The sequence below is a fragment of the Canis aureus genome, chromosome 5, assembly GCF_053574225.1.
Source record: "Canis aureus isolate CA01 chromosome 5, VMU_Caureus_v.1.0, whole genome shotgun sequence".
Lineage (NCBI taxonomy): Eukaryota > Metazoa > Chordata > Mammalia > Carnivora > Canidae > Canis > Canis aureus.
Window position 1 is genome coordinate 40,173,362 of NC_135615.1, and position 23,721 is coordinate 40,197,082.

Here is a 23,721-nt window from a genome sequence, read left to right on the forward strand (position 1 = left end):
AAGTTGGATACCCCAGTAAAAATTGGCTTGGAAAGTGAATAGCCAATTCATATAAGAAGAAACACACACACACACATACACACATGTACTTACAAACCCATATAAGCAGCTCTACTCCTGTCTGGCTTTGGGACTTTGAGCAGTTGACTGTGTTCATTTGTAGTCTTCTCATTGGTCAAAATGGGCATAATGACACCTGCTTGATAGCATTTTTGTAAATTCAAGGTGAAGAGGGATAAAATAAAACATTTTATGAATATAAGGAATCAGATTTAAGAAATGGCCTCTAAATTTACTCAAATGGTTGTCTAATTTTGCTTATGAAGGAAGAACAACAAAAAAATTCCCTGTGATTCAGGGTATTGTCACTTTTGATTGCTAAGCTATTGATCACATCCAACATTCCATTTGAATCAATGGATTTGACAAAACAATTGAACTATAACTAAAACAATAAGTTTAATATAAAAATTATTGATAAATCACTATAAAGTACACATGGTTAACTCTAGGAGGAAGATGATTACAATTACCAAGGGCTTATTCTATATAAGATAATACTTTAAGTACTTTGCAAGCATTATCTTATTTAATCTTAACAATGCCCCTATAAGAATCTTATAATACCTAGTTTTTGGAAACGGAGATTCTCAGAGATGAAGTAACCTCCTCAGCTAAAAAAGGACAAAGCCAAAACGTGAATTGAGGCCAAACTCACAGGATCCTGCTGCTCATTCTTTTAATCCTTATGTAACAGTCAGGGAGCTATTTTGAATTTTTAAAGAAATATCAGAATAATGTGAGAATCATATACACAACACTTAAATTTTCTCTGCAAACATACTAGTGCCCCAGTTACAATTCAAGAGTGGATGTTGAACAAATAGTTGACTGAGAAAGAGTGCCAAACATTGTATTTGATGTTTGGGAATTTAAAAAATGAGGTTAGGCAAAATTTCTGACCATAAGAGCATTTTTCCTTTCCTTTTCTTTTTTTTCCCCACTTCTCAGCTCATAGCACATGTTGCTTGTACTGTTTGGAACTCATTGGCTGCATCAATATTTGCAGTTGTATTACTAGCCTTTTTTAAAGTTGGGGCTTTGAAATTTAACACTCAGGTTCAGATTTTTACTTCAGTACTTGTTAACTGTTTAACTTTGTACAAGTTTTCTCATCATCAAATTCGGGCAATAAAAACTATTCAGTAGTGATTTAAGAATTGACACACTTTGCATAAAACACTCACCAAAGTACCTAGAACCTAGTGAGCACTCACTAAATGATCAGTTTTATAGCTGTTATTATGGCTGATTTCTGTATTGAAGTCAGAACAGGCTGCATTTAGATGGAAAACTTTAGCCTACTTAGTTATCAGAAGTAGCAGTGAATTGAACCAATGTAGCTCTATATAGAAAAAGATAATTTTTGGTTTGAGCATACTGAGAGTTTAAAGAATTCTGATTCTCAATGAATTTTCAAAAAGAAGAACTAACATATTTAATTGTGAACTTGTGTCACAGAATTGGAAATTCTCAGGAAGTTTTGAGCATCACTGGATTCCTTAGAGCAGAGTCAGAAGCATTGAACAGTCATAATTGAAATATTCCTAGGTCATAGTATTTTTGAAAGGATTTCTCAAGGTCCATTACATTCCAAATTATATACATTTTTATTTTAATACCAAGTCCTCTGACAACCCAACTGGTTCCCAGAGGATTCCATCAAGGATAGAACAGTATCACATTGCATCTCTCCCCAAAATGAAAATGCCATCTGTTATTATATCAACATGACATTGTGTGCATTAGCATATTTCAAATACACAGCAATTTACATAATGCCTAGAAAACTATATTTCCATGATGCATAAAGCTTTCTATCCATCCGCTTACTTAATTCTTTTATTGGAGGCCGACACACCTCATACAGAGAAGACAACGTGCAAGTTAAATGTGGCTCTTCCGCAGGAGTCTTTAGTGTGGGCTTTCTCTCTGATTGCACAGAAGCAGCTAGATGCTTTATTCTGCATGAAAGGACATTAGAAGACCCTTCATTTATTATAATCTGTTTCATTCTGTATGTTTCCTATTTATTTGTGCTGTAAATTTCCTTTATAAATTCTAAAAACTTCTGGCAGGACTTAACAGTATTTAAAAATTATTTTGTTTTATTTTTACGGGTCCTTGATTTTTCTCTTAAATAAGTCCTTTGAGATCTTTGGCTTAGACACCTGTTCTTTCTGTTCAAGCTTTGTTTTTCTCCCAGATTAAAGCTGTTTCTAGGTATCTCACTGAGATTCCTGGGAAACAAATTCTGTTAGGAATGCTTAAATGTGTTAGGGAGGAAGACATGTGAAAGCCCAGAGGGACAAGGTAGGTTTGGGTCGGGAGGCCTGTCAAACTGCAGTGTAGTGGGTGCCAGACAGAAATGGCTTGGCTCTTGTACCAGTGACCTGCCCAGTCACTAGCTTGGGCCACACTTGGCTATAAAGCTGAGGTGGACCCAAAGGAACTAAGAGCCAGAGGCTGTCCACTAACTAGAGTTCCATTGGATGGACAGCAAGACCTTTCTTGAAGTGGGATCTGAGTGTGCAACTTTGGATTTTTCACTTACCAGCCATCCTACTAGTGCAAAGCAATATTTAATTGTTTTACCTTAATATTAGAAGTTTGGAAGACATAAGGAAATACAGAAAAACCTATGACTTTTTTCCTGCTCTAACATCCCTTAAGTGCAAAATCCAAACTGCCTGCTTACAGACTCTTGGGGAAAAGATTGTAATTGCCGTTATCAGCTTGCAAGTCTTCTGGAACTAACTTATGTCATAGACAATACTGTTGAATTTTCTTTTTAGCCTTTAACTCTAAAAGCCAAGTGGAGGCAAAAGTGGGTACCTCCTTTGTTTCAAATGAGCCAGCCACTGAACCATTAGTTCATTTTTAAAGATAATTAAACTACTACCATTGGTCATGCATTTCAGAAAATCAGTCACGTTACTAGGTAAAAATCTCTACCTGAGTGGCAAAATGGAAAGGAAAATGCCATTCTCATTCAGAGAATAAATGTGCATGTTTCTGTGAATGCCTAAACTTATGATACTTTCCCATGAAAATTTTTTCCCATTCAGTCCCTTGAGCTAAACAAGAAGTTGGTTCTGTGTGTGTTGATCACTCAGTGGGTCACATAATGCACCTAGAATTCTATGTCTTCAGGTGATTGCATCTGCCGGTTATATTGTCTGCTTATAGAGGCATCCTATAATATTTCATTAGGTAAGTAGAGCTGATGCAGTGATGAGTTCCTTAATTTGAACTAAGAATAGTTAAATCATTAAGCCCTTTCTGCTGGGCCATTCCCTTCTCTTTTCTATATTAGAAAGGGCTCTGCTAAGACCTTTGGAAAAATATGTACTTCCATACAAAAGCCCTTTTCCACCCAAGAGAGTCATTCTTCATTTGTAAAATGATAGAACCAGACTAAGGGATCTTTAATGTCTCATTTAGGTCTGTGCCCATGTGTTTCAGAGGAAGTGCCTTTTCTCCCTGGAGACTAATAAGAAATAATGACTGGACTGCTTCTGCTGGATTCATTCCCACTCAGTGAGACAGGTGGAATATGATACCAGCTTCTAGAATGGAAAGAGAGGACCCTTAAATCCAGAGACCCCGGGAAACATTTGACCATTTGATCCATGTAGAGGAGACTGGAAGTAATAGTAGTTAATCATCATTGAGTGCTTTCAAAGGGCCTGAACTATGATGGTGTTTTATACTTATTACATTTAGAACAACCCTTTGAGAATGCTCTCATTGACTCCATTATAAAGATGAGAATGAGTCTAACAAAGAATAAGCCACATGGCCATTGTCACTGGACTTTTAGAAGGCTGAGCAAGGTATACACATGGATTCTCCCTGACTCTATCATTCTCATTCATCACACTCTACTTGTCTGGTATTCATTCCAGGCCTAGGAAATCAAGAGCCTCCTGCATACTAGGGATGCATGTTTGTTGGGAGTGTGTCTATGCTGGAGTTGAGGAAGTTTTCTTTGGCTTTTCTGGCTTTGATCATTTCGTATTTGTACCATGGCTCCTTCCTGATGATGACACCATGAAGTGTTTCCCTTCTGATAATCCTAAAACCAGTGTCTCATCAAGAGGAGCACTGGAATCCCATGTTGCCATATCTTAATCACAACGTTTAATCTCTAATTCATTTGCTGGAGAGAAACATTGGCAATTGCTAGGAAGCACGGTGAGAGTACCACTTTCTCTTCTGTAACATCCAAGGACTGAATGTGCAGGGAAGGGTGAGAGAGGGCTCTTAAGGAGATGCAGTAGGGTAGAAGGTGCAGAGTATGTGGAGAGAAAATCGTTGGTCACACTTATTCCCAATTTTGCACCTTTATTTTCAAGCTATCCTTTCAAAAAAGCACAGAACCTCATTGTGCTTACTTTTGTCTTTGACCTTATCATGCATTCATTGTTTACTTTGCAATTTTCCCCCATGGAACTAGCTTCATGTGTATTGTTTAAGTTAGCAACATCGAAAATCTTCTGGACACAATTCCTTTGCATTTATTTAACAAATACTTAATGGGTACTAGTATGTACCAGGCAATGTTTTAGGCATTAGAAATGCCATGATGAATAAGACAAATTACTTCCAGCATGAGCTCATTTTCAAGTGAAAAGACAGATAGTAAATAAACATAACACCAGGCAAAGATGTATGTATAATGCAGTTTCATACAGTGGCAAGGTGTAAAAAAAAAAAAAAAAAAGGAAAGAAAGCTATGGTAGATATTCTCTTTACGTGGCATGTTCAGAAAGTCCTTTGTAGAAATCTAAAAATTACAAAAAAGTCTGCTCTCTGGATAAGAATATTCCAAGTAGTAGCAAAACTGAATAAACGCACAAGGTAAGTATGAACTTGGATGTTTGAGGACTGTGAAGCTAGTACATGGAATAAAGAAAAAGAAAACTATAGGTGAAAATTCATAGTGACAAAGTAAGCAGAACTGAGTTTATAGAGAGCCTTGAGGCTACAGTAAGAAGGTGGAGCAGATCCTTGCTCAACAAATATTTATCAATATTGACTATGTAGCTGCCACTATTTGAGGTGCTGAAAGTACAATTATAAATAGATTAGATGCATTTTCTAGCTCTTGGAAATCTTACATTATTGGGATAGAGACAATAAGTCAGATAAATTTTACATATATATGTATACACACATATTAGTTATAAGTGGTAAAGAGAAAAAAAATGAAGCAGGAGTGAATGATAGCAAGTTTGGGAAGAGTGAAAGAGACTTTCAAAAGTTGGAGAGAAACTAAGAGCAGTGAGTAAGCATGCCACATAGTTCTTTGGAGGAAACAGAAACTGCATATAGGCAGTAGAAATGAAATTTTGGGGTGAGCCAAAAGACCCGTCTTTCTGTATTGGAAGGAACTAGAAAGAGAGTAGTAGGAGACAAGGTCAGAGATCAAATGGGAGTCAGATTGTATAGTCAGATTACATAAAGCATATAGACCTGCAGGTCATAATAAAGACTATTAGTCTAAGATGAAAATCCATCATTGAGCAAAGCACTGCCACAATTTAAATCACATTTCAACAGATTTCTGGTTTTAAAAGAAAGTAAAAGGAAGCAAGAATAGAAGCAGAGAGAAAAGATGGAAGGGTACTATTGGATACAAATCTACTACAAGTCACAAAAGTGAGCAATTTTTATGCAATTTTTAATCTTCTAGTATCCCCACATAAAGTCAAAAGCACTCAGTGAAATTAAAGTCAGTGACCTGTTGCATTTAACCTGGTGAGATATTTTACATTATTTTGACATTGAGTCTTTTATTTTATTCTTGCAACTACTGCTTAAGTGCTCAGTAGCCACATGTGGCTTGTGACCACTATACAGGATGTCATAAGAGATGATCGCAAAAATGCAGATGATAGAAGCTGGTCTGCAGTGAAGGCAGTGAGAAAGTCAAGATTGTGTCTTAAATGTAGAGCCAAAGGAATTGTTGAAAGAGTGACTGTGTAAAAGGATAAGAGAAGGAATTAATTGAAATAAACCAACTTTAAAAAAAATTAAATTATAGGCATGCTAGGATGTTTAATAAACTCCATATATATCTCAGAGCCATCTTAGACATAAGCTACATGTAAGGTGTCCCACCCTAGGTTATGGAGGCCTATTAGGAGCACTTTTCAGATTGCTAAAGTGTATGAGCTGAGGGGCCAGTGAATGCCTTTGTCATAGGAAAAGCAAAATGTGGAGGGCAATAGAAGACCATGATGTGGTTCTTAAGGTGATTTTTTTTCTCTGATTTATGAAAGAACCATCATACTGCACCTTCTAAAGTCTTGGGTTAGTAGTCCACAGCAGGCAGCCATTCATCCTTCTCTGAGGTTTTCCAAATAATAATCGGACATAATTGAGCCCCGTACAATCCCAAGGAGGGTTCCTTTAAGTAATGCATACATCCAAAATGGGAAAATATTTGTAATTAACATAGACTACATATTCATAGTCCTTTTCACATAAAAGCATGGTAGGTGCAAAGTAGCCCAAAATTTGGTTTTTTAATTTTTTTTAATTTAAATTCAATTTACCAACATATAGTATAATACCCAGTACTCATCACATCAAAAGCCGTCCTTAGTGCCTGTCACCCAGTCATCCTATCTCCCCACTCTCCTCCCTTTCTGTAACCCTTTGTTTCTCAGAGTTAGGAGTCTCTCATGATTTGTCTTCCTAATTTTCCCCACTCAGTTCCCCTTCCTTTCCCCTATAGTCTCTTTCACTATGTCTTATATTCCACATGTAAGTGAAACCATATGATGATTGTCCTTCTCCAACTGACTTATTTCACTCAGTTCACCCTCCAGTTTCATCCACATCAAAGCAAATGGTGGGTATTCGTCATTTCTGATGGCTCAGTAATATTGCAATGTCTATATAGACCATATCTTTTTATCCATTCATCTGTTGAAGGACATCTAGGCTCCTCCCACAGATTGGCTATTGTGAACATTGCTGCTATGAACATTGGGATGCAGATGTCCTGTCATTTCACTACATCTGTATCTTTGGGGTAAATACCCAGTCGTGCAATTTCTGGGTCATAGGGTAGCTCTATTTTTAACTTCTTGAGGAACTTCCACAGTTTTCCACAGTGGTTGTACCAGTTTGCATTCCCACCAAAGGTACAAGAGGGTTCCCTTTCTCTACATCCTCTCCAATATGTGTTGTTTCCTGTCTTGGTAATTTGAACCATTCTCACTGGTGTAAAGTGGTATCCCATTATGGTTTTGAGTTGTATTTCCCTGATGGCAAGTGATGTGGAGGATCTTTCCACGTGCCTGGTCTTCTTTGGAGAAATGTCTCTTCATGTCTTCTGCCCATTTCATGACAGGATTGTTTGTTTCTTGGATGTTGAGTTTGATAAGTTCTTTTTTTAAAATAAATTTATTTTTTATTGGTGTTCAATTTACCAACATACAGAATAACACCCAGTGCTCATCCCATCAAGTGCCCCCCTCAGTGCCCGTCACCAATTCACCCCCACCCCCCAGCCCTCCTCCCCTTCCACTACCCCTAGTTCGTTTCCCAGAGTTAGGAGTCTATGTTCTATCTCCCTTTCTGATATTTCCCACACATTTCTTCTCCCTTCCCTTATATTCCCTTTCACAATTATTTATATTCCCCAAATGAATGAGAACATATAATGTTTGACCTTCTCCGATTGACTTACTTCACTCAGCATAATACCCTCCAGTTCCATCCACGTTGAAGCAAATGGTGGGTATTTGTCATTTCTAATGGCTGAGTAATATTCCATTGTATCCATAAACCACATCTTTATCCATTCATCTTTCTATGGACACTGAGGCTCCTTCCACAGTTTGGCTATTGTGGACATTGCTGCTAGAAACATTGGGATGCAGGTATCCTGGCGTTTCATTGCATCTGTATCATTGGGGTAAATCCCCAACAGTGCAATTGCTGGGTCATAGGGCAGGTCTATTTTTAACTCTTTGAGGAACCTCCACACAGTTTTCCAGAGTGGCTGCACCAGTTCACATTCCCACCAACAGTGCAAGAGGGTTCCCTTTTCTCCGCATCCTCTCCAACATTTGTGGTTTCCTGCCTTGTTAATTTTCCCCATTCTCACTGGTGTGAGGTGGTATCTCATTGTGGTTTTGATTTGTATTTCCCTGATGGCAAGTGATGCAGAGCATTTTCTCATGTGCGTGTTGGTCATGTCTATGTCTTCCTCTGTGAGATTTCTGTTCATGTCTTTTGCCCATTTCATGATTGGATTGTTTGTTTCTTTGGTGTTGAGTTTAATAAGTTCTTTATAGATCTCGGAAACTAGCCCTTTATCTGATGCGTCATTTGCAAATATCTTCTCCCATTCTGTAGGTTGTCTTTTAGTTTTGTTGACTGTATCCTTTGCTGTGCAAAAGCTTCTTATCTTGATGAAGTCCCAATAGTTCATTTTTGCTTTATAAATCTTGGATCCTAGCCCTTTAATTGATAAGCCATTTGCAAATATCTTTTCCCATTCTGTAGGTTGTCTTTTGGTTTTGTTGACTGTTTCCTTTGTTGTGGAGAAGCTTCTTATCTTGATGAAGTCCCAATAGTTCTTTTGTACCTTTGTTTCCCTTATTTTCACAGAAGTACCTTACAAGAGGTTGCTGTGGTCAGGTTCAAAAAGGTGTTGCCTATGTTCTCCTCTAAGATTCTGAAGAATTCTTGTCTCATATTTAGATCATTCATCCATTTTGAGTTTATCTTTGTGTATGGTGTACAAAAATTGTCCAGTTCCATTCTTCTGCACGAGGCTGTCCAATTTTCCCAACACCATTTATTGAAGAGACTGTCCTTTTTCCAGTGGATATTCTTTCCTGTTTTGTCTTAGATGAGTTAACCATAGAGTTGTGGGTCCATTTCTGGGTTCTCTACTCTGTTCCATTGATCTATGTGTCTATTTTTATGTCAGTACCATACTGCCTTGATGATCACAGCTTTGTAATAAAGCTTGAAATCTGGCATTATGATGCCCCCAGCTTTGGTTTTCTTTTTCAACATCCCTCTGGCTATTAGGAATCTTTTCAGGTTCCACACAAATCTTAAGATTATTTGTTCCAACTCTGTGAAGAAAACCCATGGTATTTTGATAGGGATTGCACTGAATGTGTAAATTGTTCTGGGTAGCATAGACATCTTCACAATATTTATTCTTCTAATCCATGAGCATGGAATGTTTTTTCATATCTTTGTGTCTTCCTCAATTTCTTTCATAAGTGTTCTGTAGTTTTTGGCATAAAGTTCCTTTACCTCTATGGTTAGGTTTATTCCTAGTTCTCTTATGGTCTTGGTTGCTATTATAAATGACATTGATTCCTTAATTTCTCTTCCTGAAGTCTCATTGTTAGTGTATAGAAATGCCACTAATTTCTGGGCATTGATTTTGTATCCTGCCACACAGCTAAATTGCTGTATGAGTTCTAGCAATCTTGGGGTGGAGTCTTTCGGGTTTTCTATATACAGTATCATATCATCTGCAAAGAGGAAGAGTTTGACTTCTTCTTTGCCAATTTAAATGCCTTTTATTTATTTTTGTTGTCTGATTGCTGAGGCTAGGACTTCCAGTACTATGTTGAATAGCAGTGGTGAGAATGGACATCCTTGTCATGTTCCTGATCTTAGGGGAAAGGCTCCCAGTTTTTCCCTGTTGAGAATGGTATTCACTGTGGGCTTTTATGATATTGAGAAATGTTCCCTCTATCCCTACACTGTGAAGTGGTTTTTTTTTCAAGATTTTATTTATTATGAGAGAAATAAAGAGAGAGAGAGACAGAGACAGAGACACAAGCAGGGGGAGAAGCAGGCTTCATACAGGTATCCTGACGTGGGACTCTATATCAGGTCTCCAGAATCACACCCTGGGCTAAAGGCGGGGCTAAACCGCTGAACCACCTGGACTGCCCTGTGAAGCATTTTAATCAGGAATGGATGCTGTATTTTGTGAAATGCTTTCTCTACATCTATTGAGAGAATAGTATATTTTCTTGTCTTTTCTTTTATTGATGTGATCTATCATGTTGATTGTTTTATGAATGTTGAACCAGCCTTGCTTCCCAGGGATAAATCCCACTTGGTCATGGTGAATAATCCTCTTAGTGTACTGTTGGATCCTATTGGCTAGTATCTTAGTGAGAAGTTTTGCATCCATGTTCATGAGGAATATTGGTCTGTAATTCTCCTTTTTGGTGCTGTCTTTGGTTTGGGGATCAAGGTAATGCTTGCCTTATAGAATGAGTTTGGAAGTATTCCCTCCATTTCTATTTTTTGAAATAGCTTTAGTCCAATAGGTATTATTTCTTCTTTAAACATTTTGTAGAATTCCCCTTGGAAGCCATTTGGCCTGGACTTTTGTTTCTTGAGAGGTTTTTGATGACTGCTTCAATTTCCTCACTGGTTATTGACTTCTTCATGTTTTCTATTTCTTACTGTTCCAGTTTTGGTAATTTGTAGGTTTCCAGAAATGCATCCATTTCTTCCAGATTGCCTAATTTGTTGGCACATGGCTGCTCATAATACATTCTTATTTGTATTTCCTTGGTATCTCCTGTTTCATTCATTAGTTTATTAATTTGAGTCCTTCCTCTTTTGTTTTTAATAATACTGTCTAGGGGTTTATGTATTTTATTAATTCTTTCAAAGAACCAGCTCCTGGTTTTGTTGATATGTTCTATAATTCTTTTGGTTTCTGTTTCTTTGAGTTCTGATATAATCCCTATTATCTCTCTTCTGCTCGATTTAGGCTTAATTTGCTGTTCTTTCTCCAGTTCCTTTAGGTACAAGGTTAGTTTGTGTATTTGAGATTTTTCCATTTTTTGATAGAAACTTGTATTGCAATATATTTCCCTCTTAGGATTGCTTTTGCTGCATCCCAAAGATTTTGAATGGTTGTATTTTCATTAGTTTCCAGGAATCTTTTTAATTCTTCTCTAATTTCCTGGTTGATCCATCCATCTTTTAGTAGGATGCTCTTTAACCTCCAAGTGTTTGAGCTACTTCCAAATTTATTCTTGTGATTTGGTTCTAGTTTCAAAATATTATGGTCTGAAAATATACAGGGAATAATCCGAATCTTTTGGTATCAGTTGAGAGCTGATTTGTGACCCAGTATGTGGTCTATTCTGGAGAAAGTTCCATGTATACTTGAGAGAAATGTGTGTTCCATTGCATTAGGATGGAATGTTCTGTATGTATCTGTGAAATCCATTTGGTCCAGTGTATCATTCAAGACCCTTGTTTCTTAGTTGATGTTCTGCTTAGAAGATCTGTCCTTTGCTGAGAGTGCCATGTTCAAGTCTCCAACTAGTAATGTATTATTTTCTATGTGTCTCTTTAGTTATTAATTGGTTGATATAATTAGCTGCTTCCACATTAGGGGCATAAATATTCATAATTGTTAGGTCTTGTTGAATATACCATTTAAGTATGATACAGTGTCCTATTCATCTCTTAGTACAGTCCTTGGAATAAAATCTAATTTATCTGATATGAGGATTGGTATCCCAGGCTTTCTGTTGAGGACCGTTTGGATGGTAAATGGTTCTTCATCCCTTCATTTTCTGTGTGAAGGTGTCCTTAGGTCTAAAATGAGTCTCTTGTATACAGCATATAGATGGGTCTTACTTTTTTATCCAGTCTGATACCCTGTGTCTCTTGACTCAGTAATTCACATTCAGAGTAGCTATTGAAAGATAGGAATTTAGTGTCATACTATTACAATACAGTACCTATTTCTGTGGATTGCTTCCTTGGATTCCCTCCTTCTCTCACAGGGTCCCCCTTAATATTTCTTGCAGAGCTTGTTTGGTGGTCACATATTCTTTCAATTTCTGCCTATCTTAGAAGTTCTTTATCTCTCTTTCTGTTCTGAATGATAGCCTTGCTGGATAAGGTTTCTTGGCTGCATGTTTTCTCATAGTGTCCTGAATATATCATGGCAGCCCTTTCTGGCTTGCCAGGTCTCTGCAGAGAGGCCCACTGTTAATCCATCATTTCTCCCCATATAAGTCAAGAATCTTTTGTCTCAAGCTGCATGTAGAATTTTCTCTTTATTTTTTGAAATTTGAGACCTTAACTATTATATGTTGGGTTGTTGATTGTTTTTTGTTGATTTTGGGTGATGGTCCTCTCTATCTCTTGGATCTAAATGCCTGTTTCTGTCCCCCATATTAGGGAAGTTGTCAGCTATTATTTGTTCAAGTATACTTTGTGGTCCCATCTCTCTTTCTCTCTGGGATCCCAATAAGACAAATATTATTCCTTCTCAAGCTATCATTTATTTCTCGAAGCCTTTTCTCGTGGGGTCTTAATTGTTTTTTCTCTTTTCCTCAGCTTCTGTCCTCTCCATCAATTTGTCTTCTATGTCACTCACTCTCTCTTCTACCTCATTAACCCCAGTAGTTAGAGCATCCAGTTTAAACTGCATCTCAGTTAAAGTGTTTTTAATTTCAGCCTGATTAGGTTTCAATTCTGCAGTAAGAGAATCTCTAGAGTCCTTTATGCCTTTTTCCAGAGCCACCAGTAATTTTATAATTTTACTTCTGAACTGTTTCTCTAACATGCTACTTGAATCCATATCAAGTAGATTTGTGGTAGAGAATTACTTCTGGTTCCTTCTTTTGTGTTGACTTCTTCCTTCTAGTCATTTTTCTCAGTGCAGAATGACTTGTCAGAAGTGGGCACTTTTCTCTCTGTGGTGTTCCAATTGTTCTCTCTTTACATCTGAGATTGGATTCATAGGTGTTCAGGATGTTTTGAAAGTTTCCTAGGTAAGTTTGGGGGACCAGATGAATCAAGGACTCCTATTCTTCTGCCATCTTGCCTCCTCTGCTCCTTTTTAGTTCTATCAAAATGGCTAAAATCCAGGACAGAGACAGCATTTCATGTCAGCACCAAATTCCAGAGAGGATATGGAGCAAGAAAAAACTCTCATTCATTCCTGCAGCAGGAAGGCCATCCGCCACACCTGCTGGTAGTTGTCAAAGCTGTCAGTGGCAGTCGGCTGCCTGAAGGTGGGAAAAACCAGGCTGCACCACCCAAATGGACCAGGAGGAGCAAAAGTAGCTCAAAATTTAACTCAAATTTTGGTTTAGTTGGATGTTCTAATGACTTTTTAATTTGAATGGCCTTAGTTAGAGCATATAATCTCCATCAGGTGTTTCCTGGTTTCCACTATCCCTGTGGTGTTATTCCTAGTCACTGAATACATACATTGGGACTGTTTTGCCAACAATCCTAGTAAAAGCTCTAAGATTTATCTATCCTGGGCCCCTCTAGCCCTGAATTGGTAACTGTAGCCATTGGATAAAACTAGATAATTGGTTTACAATTGAAGCATAAAATTGTGACAGGGTACCTAAGAGCATATTAATTCCCAAGTAAGTCCCAAGTGAAAAACATGATTTACTTGAAAAGATAAAATGCATTCTAAGAGTACAATTTAAAAAATACACACACACAGGTTTACATATTTAAAATAATACATAATAGGGCAGCCCCGGTGGCTCAGTGGTTTAGCGCTGCCTTCAGCCGGAGGTGGGATCCTGGAGACCTGTGATCGAGTCCTACGTCAGCCTCCTTGGATGGAGCCTGCTTCTCCCTCTGCCTGTGTCTCTGCCTCTCTCTCTCTCTGTGTGTCTCTCATGAATGAATAAATAAAAATCTTAAAAAAAATAATACAAAATATACATGAAAATAGATCTCATTTATGGAGTTTTACTTTGCTCTTTAAATCTATACAACCATCCCATCAAATAGGCATGCTGGTTCTCACTGTATAAGAAAAGAACTAAAGAGAAACTGAGCCCTGGAGAAATCAAATAACTTTCCCAAGGCCACATATCTGGTAACCGAAATAGGTGGGGTTCTGACTTGGAAACCAAGTTCTTCTTACTCACTGCACTGTAACCACATTAATACAGTAGCTGGTGTTAACCTATAACAATTATCTATAGAAGGATCCACTTTTTTACTATAGAAATTACTTTTACCCACCCATGAGTGTACTTCATTTTTTAAAAGATTTTATTTATTTATTCATGAGACACACACACACACACATCTTTTTTTTTTTTTTAATTTTTATTTATTTGTGATAGTCATAGAGAGAGAGAGAGAATGAGGCAGAGACACAGTCAGAGGGAGAAGCAGGCTCCATGCACCGGGAGCCCGACGTGGGATTCGATCCCGGGTCTCCAGGATCGCGCCCTGGGCCAAAGGCAGGCGCCAAACCGCTGCGCCACCCAGGGATCCCTACACACACATCTTGATGTCAGTGCTACCAATGGGCAGAGTATTCCTGCAGGATGTATCAGAGAGTCAATTCCCAGTCAAGAACTGTCAGCAGATGCTGAGCAGGAAGATAGAATGAATGTAGCTTTCAAAAAAATATAGAAGCAGAAATGGACAGGGAAAAATTAAAAACAAACACTCAACAACAAGTTGTGAGCTAGCTTATCAAAGCAAGGGAGAAGCACTAAATCTAACAACACACAAAAAATGCAAACCTCTCTTTCACTGACACAAAGCAAGACATTAAGAACAAAGTAAAAGAGATATACCAGTCTGAACCAAATCAGTGACCAAAAGTCTGAAAAGAAATGCATGAAGGGAAAGGAATGATGAAGATGAAAAAACTTCATGCACTGAAGACTTCACACTCTGAAGACTTCACTGTGTGACTGGCTTCTTACACTGATAGGGCCCTACTTTTAATTATGTGGCAATCTCCAACTATGTTATATACATGAGTTCCGAAGCCATGATGAATTTTGATCTCAAAGATGGAATCCAAAGCTGTTAGTAAATCTGTGTAGAAGCTAAATGGTGAAGGGCTTGTGGGGGTGGGTGGGATGGGCAAAATAATAACAGGACATTACATGCTTATAGTTGTAATTATAGGCTGAAATAAGAGAATATAGTACTGGACAATAATTTAGCAAACTCTGGTGCTGTAGAGAATATTCTCTCACCTGAAGCAGTATCTTTCCCAAGGGGCTGAAAATTATTTCTTCAATGGGGAATGGGTTGAAAAAATCTTACTCTTTTAAGTATACAAAGCACAGATGTGCATACAATACATAGAGTATACCAGTGTTACTAAAATGTCTTGAAGAAGTAGAAATGATGTCTAAAATGTTAGCTTAGTGAGGAATAATGGGGAAAATGTTGAGAAACATTGCTGTAGAGTTACCTATTTGTGGATAAGAAAAGAGAGTATAATGAGGATGCTTTGACATACAGAGAAATTGAATTCTGTGCATGGTATTATAAACTGTTCTCTGTACACACATAAACAATTTTATCTCTGGGTCAGATTACACCTATTCTCTGAAGACTTTATCAAACCCAGCTCTTATTTCTGTTTTTCTTCCTTAATCCCTCATGACATTTATAATCCAAATTAGGTGATTTAGCTTTTAAAGATATCACCCTTTAGCACATTCATTCATTCATTTGCCAAGTATTATTATGTACTGTGTACTAGGCATTGTCTAGGCAGTGGTCAATAGACAAAAATATGTAAGTGAACAAGATGATTACAGTTAGTAATAACTGCCATTAGGAAGCCCCCCTCCCTCAGTTGTAATGGAGTGGACATTAGGAGGGGGAGGTGGTTGGCTAATTTAGATGTATTAGCCAGGAAGTCCTCTTTAAACAGGACACACCTGAGTAATCTTTATTTTATAAGGAATTTTTTTGTCCCCTTATATAGATTGAAATTAGGTCTGAGGGAGGAAAACTGAACTAGAATTCAAATCATGCCCTGTTATTTCATTCTTTGATTCACTCATTCATTTAGCAAGAAACATTTATCGAAAGTCGAATTTGGTACTAATAACTATGCTTTACAGTAAGCCATTATTTGTACATTCATTCAGATGGCATGTATTTAGTGAATGCCTACTGGGTGCCCTGTCTTAACTGTGACAATCAGTAAGCCAAAGAAAGGTCCTAATGGATAGTGACCAGGGGTATGGTTTTGATTATGTTAAATTTAGATGCTGATTAGAACTCCAAGTGTAAGTAGTGAGTCAATAGTGGGATTTGCCAATCTAGATTTTCCACAAAGATGTGACCAGGAGACCTAAATTTTAGACTCATCATCAGAGATATAATATATAATATTGTAGGTTCGTAGGACTCACCAAGACATTGACCATAGAGAAGTGAAGAGGAGCGATGAACAAACTCACTATGAAGTGAGAGAAGAGAGAGAAATAGCAAATGAATCTATGAATATATCAGTGGGATAAGAGAAAAACCAAAGAACTATGTTGTTCTGGAATCCAAAGAAAGAACAGGCATTGAGGACATAGAAAAACCATCAGTGTAAAATGTTGTTACTCAGTCAAGTCAGATGAGTATTGAAAGCAGACTATAAAATGTAGCAACATGGAGACCACATGAGACCTGCTACAAACAATTCCAATAAAGCCTCACTGGAATAGTTTAAAGAGAATTGGAGGAGAGTAATCAGAGACAATGAGTATAGGTACATTTTTAGAAGAGTTTTAAAACAGAAGATGGCAAAGAAATAGGCTGGAACCTAGCAGGAGAAGCAGGGTGAAAGAAAGCTTACTAAGTATAGAGTAGTAAGAGCATGTTTGCATGTTGATGATAAAAATGTCATCATGAGTAAACAACTGATGATGTATGGAGGATCATTTTCCAGGAGAATTGCTCTAAAGTAAGTGAGAGAAAGTGGAAATGAGTATGCAAGTGGAAGGATTAATGTGCTTTGGAGAAGAGTGTGGATATTTTGTGTATGGTCATAGGCAGGAAGGCAAGTATAGCCACTGCAAGGCAGGGAGTTGTGGTGAAGGACATTTGTAGAAATTCTCTTCCTGCTACTTTAGTTTTACCATTGAGGTAGGACACAGATGAAAGGCAAGTTCCCATAGTACATACATGCTGTGTGACTTAAGTAAGCAACCCAATGTCTTTGAGTCTCAGTTTACTCATCTGTGAAGTTAAGTTGGAATAAATGTGCAGTAATGATTAAATGTAATTTTATATATAAAAAAAGTACTAGCCTGGTACTTCTACCATCAAATAGTGTCGGTTGACTTTAGTATGAGCAAACAAGAGTTAGCAGCTTAAATAGTACTTGTGCCCTAGATTTTAGTCAAGGGACTCACTTCAGTACAGGAAGGTGGCCCATAGTTAACAATAATAGAGAATGAAGGTAGGGTTAGCTTAATCACTAACAGGTATATTTTTAAAAGACTTGGTATGTTTTTCATATGGCTTCTGACCAAGGAGAACTCACTGAAAAGTTTTAACCATAATTTTTACCCACAAACCTGTTGCTGCCTACCAGCTTTGAGTGACAGTGATCCACTGAATATGGGGGAAAAAATAAATGTCAATGTTCAGGCTCCTGTCCCAATGTAAGCATTCCAGGCATGTGAGATATAACCCTGATTAAAGTGTCAAATGGCCCCTAATCACATTAAAATGAAATGTGACCAGAGTGCACCAAGAAATGGGACATCCCTGTCACCTTTCTCTCTTTTCCCCATAATAGCAATATCTATCTGCTGTATTCCAGATAATATGAATGTCTATTCGTATTGTGTGGACAGTGAGCTGACTTACACTTGACAGATCTTATTATGCTGGAAATCAAGCACTCTAAAATTAACATAGGCTCTTATTAGAAATGATTATGTAAAATTTCTCTGGTGCCTGGGATTTTCACCAGGCAAATCCCTTCCTCATATCCTCTGTCATTCCTTTTCCTCTTCATGTGTGTGTGTGGGGTGGTGTGTGTGTGTGTGTGTGTGTGTGTGTGTGTGTGATCATAATATAGGGGTCTAATGCAAACATAACCAAGGCCAAGCAGATCAAAATGTTTCTCCCCTCCAGATATTTACCATCACATATCAGGTCCCAATGATACTGAAGGAGTCAACACTAAAACTATAGGTTGGGGTCTGGGGTCCTTATTTTTGTTCTTATTTTTGAGTGGATATTAACACTTTAAGGAGTTTACATTGTTGAGTTGTTTTTTCAATCACTGAAAATAGCACTTGGTACATAGTAAGTACCCAATAAATGTCTGTTGGGTGAATTAATGATAATTAGCAGTTCTCTGGTAAAAATAAGTCTGCCATTAAGAATTGTTAAGAATTAAGTAAAAATAATGGCTACTGAGATCAGATTTTTTTTACAACCCATCCCCAATTAGTACCCCGGATAAAATAATGGCCCAGACTCTTTACAACTAATACCTCAATTTTTCCTCTCAGAATCATAAGTTAGGAAGAGTTTCCCTTATTTTTCAACTGATTGAACTCTGAAAAAGGTAAATGTGCAAAGGATAGAATGCATCCAAGTCACACCTGAAACCATGAGCGTGTTTATAAAGTGTTTGTGTCCCAGTCCACTTTTCATACAGAAACCTTGAATTTTTCACTGTGAAAAAGTTTGTCCTAAGTTGAAATATTGAATAAGTTTGAAATAGTCAAAGTGAAATAAGGAAACCAAATAATATCTAGTGACTTTATTAACACAAAACTGCCAGTTCTCAGCTCTGTCAAGCAAAACTCTGATGATTACCAATCAGGTTTATAATTTAGATTAGATAGCACAAAATCAAATGTCTCCTGAAAATAAGCAGATCAATACGTGTGTAAATCTGTGAGGGTAGGAACATAGTTTGAGTTGGAAATGTGGTGAGCTGGCACATGCTCTATCTAAAGGCATTCAGTCAATGTACTAAATAGATGTACAGTTAAATCCAACTTCTTAATTACTAATGTCATTATGTCGTGAACAGTGGGAAGCCATAAGTGATCCAAGTAAGGCTATGTAAGAAGCAGACTTATTTTCTTAGAGGTGGAGGGAAAAAAAGAAGATTATGTTCATGTCCTCTTAACTAGGTCCTTTGAAGGTTAGTCTTTGCTTTGATAGTGGAGATAATTTAATAAATATCTCTTAAGTATTGACCCCCCCCCTTTATTTTCCTTGATAACATGGACATGCCATATCAGGCAGAAAGCATGAGTTTTTAAAGGATAGGAACCATGTTGAGAATAAAAACTTGTTAGTAATAAGACATTATCTAGCACATGTGGGCATGACAGTAAGTAAGAAATTGAAGTTCAGAAGTGGAAATATACTTAGCAGAGCTCACATTGCAGTGATTTGTTCTCTGAGATTCAACTAGCGATGAATGGGAAGAAAGGAATGAAATCTTCAATAGTATGGCATGGACAGTAATATGCAAAAGTTTCTGCCTGTCAAAATTACATGGCAGATTTTAAAAACTACATGCTACTTACCTCACTCTATACACACGTGCACTTCAGTACCCTCCTGAGATCTTGATTGGCTAAGTTTGTAGCAGGATCTCTATTTTAAAAACGCTCCTCAAGAAATTATTTTTGCAAGTATTTTATGGGCTATTATTTGGATGACTTTGTTTGAAGGCATGTAATCCTGTCACATGCTTACAATTCATCTGCAGCCAAAGTTTAGAAGTAAAAAAATAGAGAAACACCCAAGGTAGGAGGGAGGGATAACTCCAATAGCAATAGTGGTATGTTCAGTGAGGAAAGTGGTGGAAGAAGATTGAGAGTATTTCACTAAAATTTCGGTAACTAATGGCATTTGAGGAGGAACTATAGTGTGTAAATATTTGGAAGGGGAAGGATTTTGAATTTATGTATTCATTAAGCAAATATATATTTAGTGTTTAATCAGATTGACTATTGAAGGATTTAGAATGCTTAAACTACCTTGGCATTTGGAAAAATTACAGACTCATTGTGAGGATGGGAAATAGGTTTCATCTCATGCACTAATACTGTTTAATTGGCAATGTTTGCCTGGAGCGTTCTGTTGACAGGCTGAACTAGGCTCCACCTGGGCTCAGATGTAAAGTGTACAGTAATCATTTAATGATACCTGACCTAGAAACAGAGATGAAAGTGGGTGCTCTCATGACATAGGTTCTCTTTTTCTAGGATTGTCTTATTTTTGTATTTGGGAAATAGATCGAGAAGATTTAATGTCTCCCTTCTACCTCTCAAGTGGAGGTGTTACAAATTGCATGGGCACAAAAACAACTCTAGGCATTGTCAGTGCTCCATATACTTGTATTCATCTTCTGTTGAATTCTTGATGGCAAACCAACAAATTCTACAGTCTCCCATCTCCTTGGAGAAAGCCGCAGTTCCTTATTTCTTTATGTCTTAGTAAATACGTGGTTGAGAGTGCTTGTTAAGCAGTAAATATTTACAAGTTGGGGGAGTTAAAGCTGTTAAATGGCTAGTTGAACATCATTGAACAGCATGATAATTTGGGGAAGGCTGGCTGAGGCAGATGTCCCTGTTAGAGACCTGTCTTTTGAAACAATCACAAAGGGATGTCTGAGAATTGCCAGTTGAAGGCAAGGATAAAGGGTACAGTGCTCCCTGTAGTAAGGCAGCTTCTCCTGTGGGTGAGAGATTCAAAGTAGACCCAAGATTAAGGACAAACTGGATCAGAGACTTCAAAACAAAGGAGAAGGGGCCTTGCTGACTGGTAGTATTACTTACCTTCTCTGCAGCCTAACAACAAAAGCCTCAGAGCCCAGTACACCTGAGGTTTTCTCAGACACTCGTGGCCTCTTACTTTCTTCCCCATGTACATTTTGACATGGAGGGTAACTCACTTAGACTTAAGAGTATGTCTCATTTTAAAATGCTAGTTTCGTTGCTTGGGGAAAGCTCCAGAAATATTATATCAATGTTGACTAGAGTTTAATGTGCTTTTCAGCTCTAGGGAGGTGATTGTGCCATTCATGCACATGTGCTGTCTTATATGCCTGTTGACTCGAGCTCGGCAGCGCTGTGATAATTACATGTATATGTTTGTATACCTGATTACATTGTGTCTTACTCAACAACATGTTAAATGAGATTTGATAATTCTCTCCAGGCTGTAGAAAGTAGTTTAGCTGGTTAAAATTCAATTCCTTTTCGCTGCTCTACCCCCTACCCCCACCCCAATTCTTTTCCTCATGTTTACATTGTTATTTCAGGTTAGCAGTAAAGTTGAATTACTGAGAGACACCCTGATGGCTTTTTCTAAAGGACAAGAAAATAAAATATAATAAAGAAGGCAGCATTTCCAGTAGGAAATGCCTAGTGTAGCTCTAACGCAGAGCCACCTCTCTAATGGCTGGTCTCTGCTAGTGTAGCCCAGGGTAGGCTAGTTCTAGGCTCGGTTGAGGATGCAAAATCAGGCTACCCAGTATGGTTTTTCTAGCCAAAGACAACTTCACTTAGAGAAGACTGAGAAGCAGGCCAGGAAGACCAGATTTCTGGAAGGGCACAGGTTTATGGTAAGATACAGGTGAGATACAGGTTTGTAGTCTATTTGTACTAGCTGATGGTTCTGTGCTGAAAGCCCCTCTTGTACTTGACAGTCAGTAGATGGAGATTAGATAGGCGATTTCATGTCCATTAAGAGATTGAGTAGTGTCTCTTATTAATGAGGGGCCTGGTCCAAAGGCAGAGTCCAAGGATTACAGGAGTTAGTGAATTCATAAAGCTACCTCATTGGAAGAGAAATATCAAGACCAAAGAATCATACTCTCAACTGTAAAAGATGCCAAAGAAACCAAACTGTAATTCTGGATAGCCAAAGAATCTGAAACCTCAAGCCAAAATCTGAATCCTCAAGCCAAAATATGAGTAGACCGGGACAGACCATAAAGATCTAGAGGCAAAGATTTTAAGTGGGTCAGTGAATGACATCTGGAAAATTGCCTCTGATTAGAGATCACCAAATACAACAGGATTTGATATTATTTCCAGGCCGGACTTGAGGGTAGCCAGTGACCACCAGTAGTCAGAGCGAACTGATTTGGAGAGACAGTGAAAGCAAGTATCTGTCTGACTCTGAGGGTTCCTAGGGGAAATTGGAGAATGGTGGAAAGACTAGAAAATGTAGTTCATAGACTTGGATTATTTGACAGTAGGAAAGGTGGTTAACCTGTGTGTATTTCACCTATCATATGGAAGTTATAAATGCTTATTCTGTAACTCTCTCATGTGTTTTATGAGAATCAGATTGGAAAATACATGATAAAATGCTATTCACATGTCCCATGTTATCTTTTTGCAGTTCTGTAATTAAATGCAAATTGAATTGTAACTTAAAAAAAGACATTACCACACTATTCCTTGGAGCATTTCTTCTCAAAATATTTGAGAAATTCATTGAGCTTCAGATAGGTCTTACCTTTTAAAACACTTGTAAGAGAGCCTTTACGCTCATCTTCTCTAACACATCCATCAAATGTTTGAAAAAGATTAGAACAGTCTTCAAGCAATTAGATCTAATTAATGCATAATTCCTGAATCAGGAAGGAATATATATATGATTTCAAAACAAGAGAGATGTGAGCCCTTATTCCTGGATTTCAGAGTCTATCAGCATGTAGCCCTATTCATTAAATGATCTGGATTCCTACTATTCCCACAGATAACCTCTCTGGTGCCTATGAGCTGTGCCTACTCCAGAGATCAAACTGCAAATTAGACTACGTTTTCTGACGTTGACTTATTATTTCTCATTTGTTTCTTTACCTCACAGTATTGCTATGAAGTTCAAATGAGGGACTTACATGGGCATGCTTTGTAAGGCATAAAATGCTGTCAAAATGTAAAGAGAAAGTTAAATTAAGTGTTGGAAAATACAGGTTTAAGATATGTTCCTGCTACACATTAACTGTGCAACTTTAGAGAAGTCTTCCTACCTCTTGGATCTCATTCTCTTTCTTGGGAGAATAGGGCTTGTCACTTCTGTTCTGTGAATCATATAAATGTGAAATATAATTACTGTCATTGTATGAAACTTTTACTGTTTGGAGAGAGCTATTTACTATGAGTGTTGTTTATGTACTTAACTGCTCTGATTTTATTCATTTACCTATGTATTTGAGAAACATTATTTGAAATTACTTAAATAAATGACATGGATTTATTAAAAATACCCATGAAGATAACCTATATTTTAAAATGTAATTTTCAGTGAAATAAGATGTTATAAAATATTCTTCAAAACATATTCAGTTACTAACCTAAAGAAACTTTCCCCACATTTTAATCTGTGAGATAACTGCATGGGATTTGGCACCACATTATAGCTCTATAAATTTTAGTGTTTATTTTGAAAAGAAAATACTTGGGATCCCTGGGTGGCGCAGTGGTTTAGCGCCTGCCTTTGGCCCAGGGCACAATACTGCAGACCGGGGATCGAATCCCACGTCGGGCTCCCGGTGCATGGAGCCTGCTTCTCCCTCTGCCTATGTCTCTGCCTCTCTCTCTCTCTCTCTCTTTGTGTGACTATCATAAATAAATAAAAAAAATTTAAAAAAAAAAAGAAAATACTCTTACTTATTTTTTTTCCTCAATGTACCTTTCATTCTTATGGACATTTACATAACTATATCAGGCATTTCATATTTTATTATGATACCAACTTCAAATATATAATTACTATTAATAGAATCCTACTACAAATATATTGTTTTCTTTCTTCAAAAGCATTTTAAGTTTCTCTCATTTTTAAAATCTTTTTCAAAAATAATTTTCATTTTACTCATGATTACGAGGCATAACCTGA